General features: G+C 49.7%; 1 long non-coding RNA gene across 1 annotated transcript; it reads right to left on the reverse strand.

Annotated features, from left to right (window-relative positions):
- Positions 1-7,457: 7,457 nt before the first annotated feature.
- Positions 7,458-9,836, reverse strand: LOC108542303 (uncharacterized). The gene is made up of 4 exons (XR_001889228.1): positions 9,786-9,836; positions 8,838-8,955; positions 8,323-8,511; positions 7,458-7,758 (listed from the first exon to the last, which is right to left on the reverse strand). It is a non-coding gene; the product is annotated as an uncharacterized LOC108542303 (long non-coding RNA).
- Positions 9,837-10,316: the final 480 nt, after the last annotated feature.

Raw genomic sequence — 10,316 nt, forward strand, 5'->3', positions numbered from 1 at the left:
GTACCCTGTACAACCACAGGGGTGGAGCTGCCCAAGGCCTTGGGAGCCCCCCCCTTGCATGAGCATGCCATGGATGTGAGACATGGAGTTAAAGAAGGTCATTCTGGAGCTTTAAGATTTAATATGTGCTCTGACTGGTTTTGGACTTGCAAGGGGCCTGTGGTCCCTTTGTTTTGGTGAATTTCTCCTATTTGGAATGGGAACATTTACCCAATGCCTGTACCCCCATTGAATCTTGGAAGCAACTAAATTGTTTTCTATTTTACAGGCTCATGAAGGCAAGGCAGAAGGGACTTGCCTTATCTCAGATGAGACTTTGGACTTGGACTTTTGAGTTAATGCTGGAAAGAGTTAATACTTTCGGGGAACTGTTGGGAAGACATGATTGGTTTTGAAATGTGAAAAGGACATGAGATTTGGGAGGGGCCAGGGTGGAATGACATGGTTTGGCTCTGTGTCCCCACCCAAATCTCATCTCAAATTGTAATCTCCATGTGTTGAGGGAGGGACCTGGTGGGAGGTGGTTGGATCATGAGGACACTTTCTCCCATGGTGGTCTCATGATAGTGAGGGAGTTCTCATGAGATCTGATGGTTTAAAAGTCGTAGTTTTTCCTGCATGCGCTCTCTCTCCTGCTTCACATGGTAAGATATGCCTTGCTTCCCCTCCACCTTCTGCCTTGATTGTAAGTTTCCTGAGGCCTCCCCAACCATGTGGAACTGCGAGTCAATTAAACCTCTTTTGTTTATAAATTACCCAGTCTCAGGTAGTGTCTTCATAGCAGTGTGAAACTGAGTAAGACAGCACAAATAAGATGTATCCAGCTCCTCAGCAGGCCAGCAGGGCCCTCTGAGTTCCGACTTTGCTTCCACTCCCTCTGCATCCCGCAAGGCCCCTCGTCCTCCCTGGCATCCCCAGCCCACATGGGCCTGCCTCTGCTCTTGCCTGCCTCTGCACTGGCCTTTCCCAACTTCCTCACCTACTGAAGTTCCACGCCATTCCAGATGCCTCTGCCAGTCTTCCTGTTGGAGTCACTCCCTCCTCTGGGTTCCACGGACAGCATCTCTGCACCTCTGGGAAGTATTTTCTGTGTCCTCTCCTGAATCCTTGCAGGCTGCTTGCCTGCATACACCCCTCACCTCCTGTTCCATTGTGCTGAGACGACTATGCCAGCCCAGTGTGCACAGCCAGGCTATGTTCACACCCACCTCCTCCACTTCCTAGTCCCCTTTGCAAGGAAGTGACTGAAACTGCATGCCACAGTTGCTGCATCTGCAAGGTGGGTGAATGATTGTGCCGCCTTTGTAGACTGCAATGAGAATGAAAGGACAAGACGTGATTTGTTATGAATCTCCCTTTTCATGAATCTATAATCCCTTTTGGGGCAGGAATTGATGGAATATTCACTTTGGTGCCTCCATCTGCACCCCCAACCTCGCACAGCCCCTGGTGTACAGTAGTCACTCAATGAACGATTGTGGCGCTGGGCTGTCTGTTAAGGTTGTACGCTCCTTGTGTGATGAGCCTTTCCTGTATTTCCACAGGACTTGGGATATTTTAGGTACTCAGTAAATATGTTTTGAATCAAACACGGACGTATGCTTCCCTGGAAATTGAAAACATGCCCTCATTTTTTTTCTCACAGGTCAGGATACTGTGGCCAGGTGCTAATTCATGCTGGCTTCTTTGCCCTGGAGGAGCAAAGAAAAGTGGCGTGAAGACAAAAAGGGGCCATATGCCCAGCAGATTTCACTGAGACACTTGGCATCTATAATTATTCACTGTTTGCAGGGAAAAGACGACATTATAATTTATGCACTTGGCATTCTCATTCTTGTCGTGCTGAAAACCTTCTGCCCAGCAGCACACAATGTCCACATACTGCAGGGACTGATTTCGCCCCAAATATGCTGTCCTTCTCTCTCTCCTCCTTCCTTCCTTTTCTCCCTTTCCCCTCTCTGTTCTCTCCTTTCCCCACTTCCCCCTTTTCACTTTCCCCCCCTTTCCACTTCCCCCTTCTCCTCTCCCTTTCTTTCTAATAATGCAGAACTCTCAAAAGGCCAGTTTAAAATGACTTTCAAATGAGCTCCTAGAATTATTAAGATCCTGCATGATGCATTACAGAAAATATCTTTTATCTGAAGTTGGTTATGCCCAGAAAATGTAGCCTCACCTCAAAAATTATCTAAAGCCACGATCTGTATCCATGCAAGAGGGGAGGAGGTCATGAAAGCAAACGAGATGCCATCCCTTTGGGCTCAATATTCTACACCCTATAGAACACGACAAGCCTGTCGTGGTACTAAATAAATGAGGTTATTTTGGACTCAAACTACGATTAGTTCTTCTGGATGTTGCTAAAGACTAGAAAATATTCAGCATGCCCACATTCAGACTTGTACACTGAATAATTTGTAGCCATTAAGAATCTGTAGTAAATCAATTATTTAGGCATTTATTAAGCACCTACAATGTGCTTAATGATTAGCTAGGAGCTGTGAAGACTGTAGCAGTCTGAGATGATTCCACTTGCATGGTGGCTAGGAGAATAACTTATGTAAAGGAAGCAAGTAAGTGACTTTATCTAAGTTGGTGGTGCAGACCCCTAGCGCTCATGTGTGGTCCCTGGCACACTGTCGGTGCTCAATGATTACTCATGGCCTGAATGAATCCGCAGCATTTGCCCTTTACGCAGCACTGCCGTGTGGCTCTCTCATTTCAGGAAGTCAACAGGGCAGGTGGGTTTGTTGCTAGGGCTGCCTTAAGAAAGTCCCACGGATGGGGGCTGAAACAGCAGACGTTTATTGTCTGACAGCTCTGGAGGCTGGAAGTCCAAGATCGACGCGTTGGCAGGGCTGGCTCCTTCTGAGGGCAGTGAGGGAGGGTCTGCTCTGGGCCTCTCTCTGTGGCTTGTAGATGACATCTTCTCCCTGTGTCTCTTCACATCATCTTCCCTCAATGCCTGTCTATTTCCGTGTCCAAATTTCCCCTTTTTGTAGGGACGCCAATCATATCACACTAGGGCCCATCCTAATGACCTCACTTTACCTTGATGACCTCTGTAAAGACCCTATGCCCAAATATGGTCACATTTTCAGGTCCTGGGGGTTAGGACTGCAACAGATCTTTTTTGGAGGAACACAACTCAACCCATAACAGCAGGGGAGGTTACTTGTGCTGTGGGGTGCAGGCAAGTTAAAAGCTTGTCTAGGGTCACATGACTAGGCTGAGCCCACATTGGAGTTTGTGGGGAACCTGTGCTTTCCCCACTGTCTCCTGAGGCCCCTCCATGAGGACTAGCCAAAGGGACCTCAGTGCAGAGTGGAGGTGCAGAGCAAAGGCCAGCCGTGCCGGGAGGGAACAGGAGCCACTGGGAGGAGACCCTCAGTGGGACCCCCAGTGGGACCCACGTAGTGCTCAAGATCCTTTCCAGACTCATGTCAAAATTGAGATTGCTGGACCAGTTTCTTTCAAGGATGAAGTCCTTTGTGATCAGGTTCCAAAATTAGGGTTAGCATTTGGGGGTGAGGAATTCCAGGATCCCAGATACCCAGTGTGGGCTCCCGGTGGGCTTGCGCCCTTGGCCCTCCCAGCTAAGTGGCTCTGCTGGAGGTGGTGGACCAGAGTGGAGCTCTCCGTGGGGCTGATGTGATCCGGGGGTTGAGGGAGAAGAATTGAGCAGTTTAGGTTTTTTACAGGGGAAAACGGGGGGAGGGAGATTGACTGGGAGTCCAGAGTGGGGTTGGGGGAATAGGATATTGAGAAAGTTGGTCAGTCCTGAGTCTCTGGTCCTGGAAGTCTTGGAAAAGTTCAAAGTCAAGCATTCGGGCTGCGGAGAGAGGTTTCCTGGAGGAGAGAAAATAGAAGGCAGAAGGGACTTCTCATGCACAATGAAAGCCCTGGGGAGAAATGAATCCTGAGCTGTCTTTCTAGGAAGGTAGGTCAGGCTAAGGGAGAGCTGGGTGTGTCCCCAGCATCCAGGTTGGCATAAGGGCCTCTTGGGAGAGGTCCCACCCAGCGGTCCAGGAGCACCTCCTGCCCATCAAAGTGTGGGTGCCCCAGGTGGGAGCCTCAGAGTTCCTGCTTCCCCCTGCTCTGTCCTCTCTCCCACCCACAGATGTGAGGGGGGATGCAAGCAGAAGGGGATGATGGATTGCAGCTTCTTGCAAAGTGCTTGTGACCTATTAGGAAAGCAGCAGTTTGGAGGCAGGCAGTGTTCCGAGTAGCCTTTGGCAAAGCGCTCACCTGGAGAACAGCATCAGCTTCCCAGCTGGGTCCCAGCCAGGCCCCTGCATCCGTTAGGCTCAGGACCAAGCATCTCATGGGTCTCCACAAAAGTCAGGGGCCAAAAACAAAACAAAATGACAACAACAACAAAAACCACACATACGGGGTTAGCTGATTTTATGTTGGTTTCTCGAATTGGTTAAATTGAGTATTAACATAAAGCTATCTTGAAAACAATCACTGGGTTAAATTTTCCTACTTTGCAAGGATTCCCAAGGATAAAGTATCACTTTTAAACTTGAGCATTTGGGGGTCTCGGCCCAGGGCTCTGTGCCTTTGAGGGTCCCACTCTGGTCCGCCTCCTCCAGCAGAGCCACTTAGCTGGGAGGGCCAAGGGCACGAGCCCACCTGAAGCCCACACCAGGTGTCTGGGATCCTGGGATTCCTCACCCTCGAACCCTAAGCCTTTTTCTAAGGACTGTGCAAGTGTCTTCCCCGGGTCTCCCCTGTGGGCAGACCACACTGCTGGAATGTTCACCCTGGACCTGAGGTGGGGTGGGGTTGGGAGAGTTGTTTAAGGGGTAGGGGAGCTCGGACATGAGGGTGGAGATGCTCATCGCCATGCATGTGAGGCCTTTACAGATGTGGGACAAGCCTCCGTGGGTACCCTTGTCCCAGCCTCACGAAGGTGAGGTGTGAGTCTGCAGGTGTGCACAGTCATTGTCCACAGATCACAGCCAAGAGTTGAAGAAATGTATTACAGCTAAGGAACTTCAGAAAAAAATTAAAATAATTTTTTTCCAAATACATATTCTAGCACGGAAGAATGACATTTCAAATACAGATTGTGGTGTTGACCAACAGAAAGAAACGGAAGCAAAATTAACACACGTGGAGAGTTTATTTGGGCCACAGTTGAGGAGTGCAGTCCAGGAAGCACTCTCAAGTTACCTTGGAAAGTGCTCCAGAGAAGAGAGGCTTGAGCTTTTAAATAAAAGAAGACAAATCGGGAAAGGGGCGATTGCGAAACTGTTTTTCAGGAATTCTCATCGGTTTACAGAAATAACATTGATGAGTGATTGTCTATATGTTGTTGAACTACAGGGCACGAGTTATGGTGTCCAGCGTGTGGCATTGTTAGGTTGATGCATAGCTACTGGTACCAGTCAACCTAGAGCCCACACAGCAAGCGGCTTCAGGAGATTTATTTTCTCAGGTGGGGCAGTGAGATGTGACAGCTGTCACATCTGTGCCTCTCTAGGCCTGATCATTTAAAGGGGGCTTGCCTTCCTCAGATAAAAAGTTTCTTTTCTTTGTAGTGGATACATTTGAACGTGCTGGCTCTGGCGCACACTGAGGCTTCTCAAACTCTGAATCCTGCAGCTTCTGAAGTGGCCACCATGCCCTCCCTAGAATCCACTTCTATCTCCTTCAATTCCACTGTGCCCAGCAACCAGGACCACCCCTTGAAAACCCAAATCCTAGCTGAGTGTGGTATTGCACATCTGTAATCCCAGCACTTTGAGAGGCCGAGGCAGGCAGATTGCCTGAGGTCAGGAGTTCAAGACCAGCTTTGCTGACATGGCAAAACCCCGTCTCTACTTAAAAATACAAAAATTAGGTGGTGGGCGCCTGTAGTCCCAGCTACACAAGAGGCTGACGCAGGAGGATCGCTTTAACCCGGGAGGTAGAGGTTGCAGTGAGCCAAGATTGCACCACTGCCCTCCACCCTGGGTGACAGAGCGAGGCTCCATGTCAGAACAAAACCCCGAAACCAAAACCAAAACAAAAACAAAAAACAAAAAACGAAAACTCCAAAATCTTATTGTATTACTGCCCTCCTGAAATCCCTTTAGTAGCTGGCCACGGCCCTCAGGATGAAGCTCCACCTCTGGCTTGGCTCCCCAGGTCCTTGGCCTTCTGGTTTCCACTGACTTCAGCCTCATCTCTTCCCCTCCCTCCCCAGCCTTAGTTACACTGCTTGCAGTGCTTCTTGGGTTTCCACAAGCTGCACCCCTGCTGGAGGCCTCATGTCACCCCACGTCCCCTTGTGTCCCCCTCATCCCCCCGCCTCAGCCCGCTCCAGCTGCTTCCTTCTCTAACACCTGACTCGGGCTTTTCCTGGGTTCCCTTAGCCCTGTTCTTCCCTTTTCCCTGTTACTACCTGTCCCTGTGGGCAGGGATGACTCTTCTCCACCCACCTGTGACCTGTGGAGGGCACAGCTGTGTCTGAATCATCTCCCTACCCTGCGCACAGCTTGGAGCACACTCAGAAGTGGGTCTTTAGTGCTGAGGATGGGAGTCTAAAAAATGAATGAATTCTAACCCAGCGCATTTGCTAGAAGACTAGAAACTAGCCTAAAAAATGATCTTGCATGAGTTTCCTTTGGGAGGGAATGGCCTTGGCATAGAGCCCTATAGAGCTGGTTACGGGAGGAGCCGTCACTGTCACACTGGGCCACACCGTGTGGAGCCTGTCCCCCAGGTAGAGCCTTTGCTGTCTTCTGTGTCTGGTGCGGCTCTGAGGAGCGCTGAGGGACCTGAAAGTCCTGAGCATGCTGTGCACTCGCCTTCTTTCCTTTCATGCCACATCTCTGCCGATTTGACTCTCAAAGAAATAGCCCAAGGCTGCTGCATGTGAAGTTGAACTGTCAGGGCAGTCAGATCACCTGAAGTCAGGAGTTCAAGACCGGCCAACGCATGGTGAAACCCCACCTCTACTAAAAGCACAAAAATTAGCTGGGCGTGGTGGTACATGCCTGTAATCCCAGCTACTTGGGAGGCTGAGGCACGAGAACTGCTTGAACCTGAGAGGCGGAGGTTGCAGTGAGCCAATATTGTGCTGCTGCACTCCAGCCTGCCAGCCTGGGCAACACAGTGAGACTCTGTTACAAAAAAAAAAGAAGTAACTGAAATAAAATGAAATGGTGCTTGTAGGACGTGAGCTAAGCAGATACCCGCAGTTGACTTTGTACAGTTGTTTACACAATGCACGCTTCTACGTGCACGTGTACCTTGCATATTAGACGCATAATTACATCTGCCCCACTTAATTTTCAGACACTCTCCGAGATGGGTGGGGGGTGCGATGGCACAGAAATGCATTACATCGTCAGAGTCAAGGCTCCACTGGCAATGCGGTGCTCATTAGTTAAGCAGATATTATTAGGCATGTTTACCTGAGAGGAGAGGAACATTCTGTGAAATAATAAATCTGCTGGTTTCTATTCTTCTCCCTTTGCAGACTTAGTTTTTATTATTTATTTATTATTTTGATCCCAGTACCCATTAGAAACACAGTGTCTAAATATTGAAATGCTTTGCTTCAAAAGCTGCTAAGATTCAGTGGCAAAAGTAGCCTTGCAACGACATTTTATCTCCAGAGTCCCAAGTTTTGGAGACAAATCCAATGACGCAGGTCTTGTGGTCAAGGGTGATGCAATGGCGCTCTGGGAACAATATCAGGCTCTGTGACTTGGGTGCCTTCTGGGTGTGTGGTGTGTTCTCAGTCTGGCAATTCCTAGAACAACCCTACAAGGTGGTAATTATTATTCTCATGCTGCAGGGGATATCTCCCACCTCCTAGGTGGACTCAGGTCTCGTGGGGCTTAATGCTTAAAAATTCGAGCTGCCGGCCGGGCGCCGTGGCTCAAGCCTGTAATCCCAGCACTTTGGGAGGCCGAGGCGGGCGGATCACAAGGTCAGGAGATCGAGACCATCCTGGCTAACACGGTGAAACCCCGTCTCTACTGAAAATACAAAAGCTAGCCGGGCTAGGTGGCGGGCGCCTGTAGTCCCAGCTACTCGGGAGACTGAGGCAGGAGAATGGCGTGAACCCGGGAGGCGGAGCTTGCAGTGAGCTGAGATCCGGCCACTGCACTCCAGCCTGGGCGACAGAGCAGACTCCGTCTCAAAAAAAAAAAGAAAATTCCAGCTGCCTTTTAAAGGGAAAAGACTACAAAATTATGAATACGAAATGAGGTTAAGGTCTTGGGAGGGGCCGTGCAAGCTGGGGGCTCTGCAGGTAAGCTTGTTTAGCTTCCCAGCAAATCCACCTCTGAGCTTGCAAATTATAAAGCTGGAATTTGAACTCACACCTGCTGGATGCAAAGTCCGAGGTCTTCCCATAGCATGACTGTCTTCCTGTGTGTCGAGAAACATCAGGCTGCCGAGGCCAAACAGTGGGTGCGTCACTTTCCAATGAGGCAGGTGTGCGGGACAGGAAGTGGGAGGGGCTCCTTGCAGGGGAGCGGCTGCTGCCAACATCTCAGCTGGTGCCTGTTCCTGAGAATGGTTTGGCAGGTGGGGGCCATTTGGAGTCTCTGCTCCTACACCCTCTCACCCCTCCCGGGCTGCTTTCAGAGGAGGGCAAAGGGTATTCGTTCCAGCCTCCAATTTCTTCCTCCCACTCCTCGAAAGCATTTACGTGAGGAAGGGAGGGAAAACGTAGATAATTCTGCTATTGAGAGGAGGCCTTTTTTTTTTTTTCCCTGCTGGAAGTAAAAGGATGCATTCTAGCTGGGCAGCCGGCCCCACTCTCCAGGGCTCCATCTGGCCTGGCTGAGGCTGGCCAGCCCCTGCTGTGCACGGAGGGGTGCTGGGAAGCCTACCTTGCTTCACACTTGCCTCTTCCACACCCAGCCTGTGACTCATGCCTGAAACGCCTCCGCCTCCGTTCAAGCAATTCTTCCTTTTATTGTGAAGCGCTGCTCTCTTCAGGCTCCTCCCCTAAGTCACCACGTAGGGGCGATTTAAGAGAAAGGTTATTTCTCCACCGTGTTCAGGGACAAACCTGTGATCATGGTTTTGGTCACACAGCTTTCAAGTGAGTGTTGTGCAAACGTTTGCTAGGATCTCTCAGGGAGCATGTTAGAAAAGAAACTCCTGAGCCTGCTCCAGAGCTTCTGTTCAGCAGCCTGAGGTGGGACCAGACTGCTGTCTTTTCAGCAAGCCTCCCCCACCTTTGAGGATGCACTCCAAAGCCAGAGAATTCCTGCTCTGAGCCATCACTGAAAGCACCAAGAGCCAGGTTTGGGGTTTGTTTTTTGGAATTACACCCAGGTACCTGAACAATTGCTGTCTCTGGAATCAGTGCAAAGTTACCAGGAGCTGCAGAAACCCAGACAGACCAGAAGGAGGGGAGAGCTTGGCTGTAACACATGCAGCCTCCCCATTGCCCACGTCCACCCCCAGACCACCTCGCTGCAACCAACCACGAGCTTTGCAGAGGGCAGGCATGCCCCAGGGGCTCTCAGCATCACCCCCCTGCTCCTACCTGTGACCAGAGTCTCCCTGAATTCTCAGCTCTGTCTTCCCAATTCGAGGAGCCTGCCAGGCCCCACCTGGGTAACCCTGTCCATGCTGTGGCCTGGACACCCTCTCAAGAAAGGAAGCTGGGTTAATTGCAGGCTCACGTTATTTTCCACATTCTCAGAAATCATTGTGCCTAGTTGCCTGATATCCAGTGTATTAGTCTGTTCTCATGCTGCTGATAAAGACATATGTGAGACTGGGTAAATTATAAAGAAAAAGAGATGTAATAGGTTTAATGGACTCACAGTTCCACAGGTCTGGGGAAGCCTTACAGTCACGGCAGAAGGGGAAAGGCACATCTTATATGGTGGTGGACAAGAGAGAATGGAACCAAGTGAAGAGGGAAACCCCTTATAAAACCATCAGATCTCGTGAGACTTATTCACCTCCACGAGAACAGTATGGGGGAACCACCCCCGTGATTCAAATATCTCCCACCAGGTTCCTCCCACAACACATGGGAATTATGGGAACTACAGTTCAAGATGAGATTTGGGTGGGGACACAGCTGAACCATATTATCCAGTGTCCTGAGAACTCTTGTTTTATACATTTGGTTCAGTTTATTTTGATTTTTTCAGGCAGGAGAGGAAATCCGTTCTCTATGATTCCATCTTGTTTGGGAGTGAAAGTGTTCATTTTCTTTTAAAACAGACAATATCCTTCCAAACCTATAGTTACTTCACTCATCCATCACTCATCCATAACCACTGTTAATATTTTGGTCTACATTCTAAGATTTTTTTTTTCTGTGCATATGTGTGCATGTGGCAGGG

Source organism: Rhinopithecus bieti, unplaced genomic scaffold (genome assembly GCF_001698545.2).
Source record: "Rhinopithecus bieti isolate Rb0 unplaced genomic scaffold, ASM169854v2 scaffold_20150, whole genome shotgun sequence".
In the NCBI taxonomy this organism is placed as follows: Eukaryota; Metazoa; Chordata; class Mammalia; order Primates; family Cercopithecidae; genus Rhinopithecus; species Rhinopithecus bieti.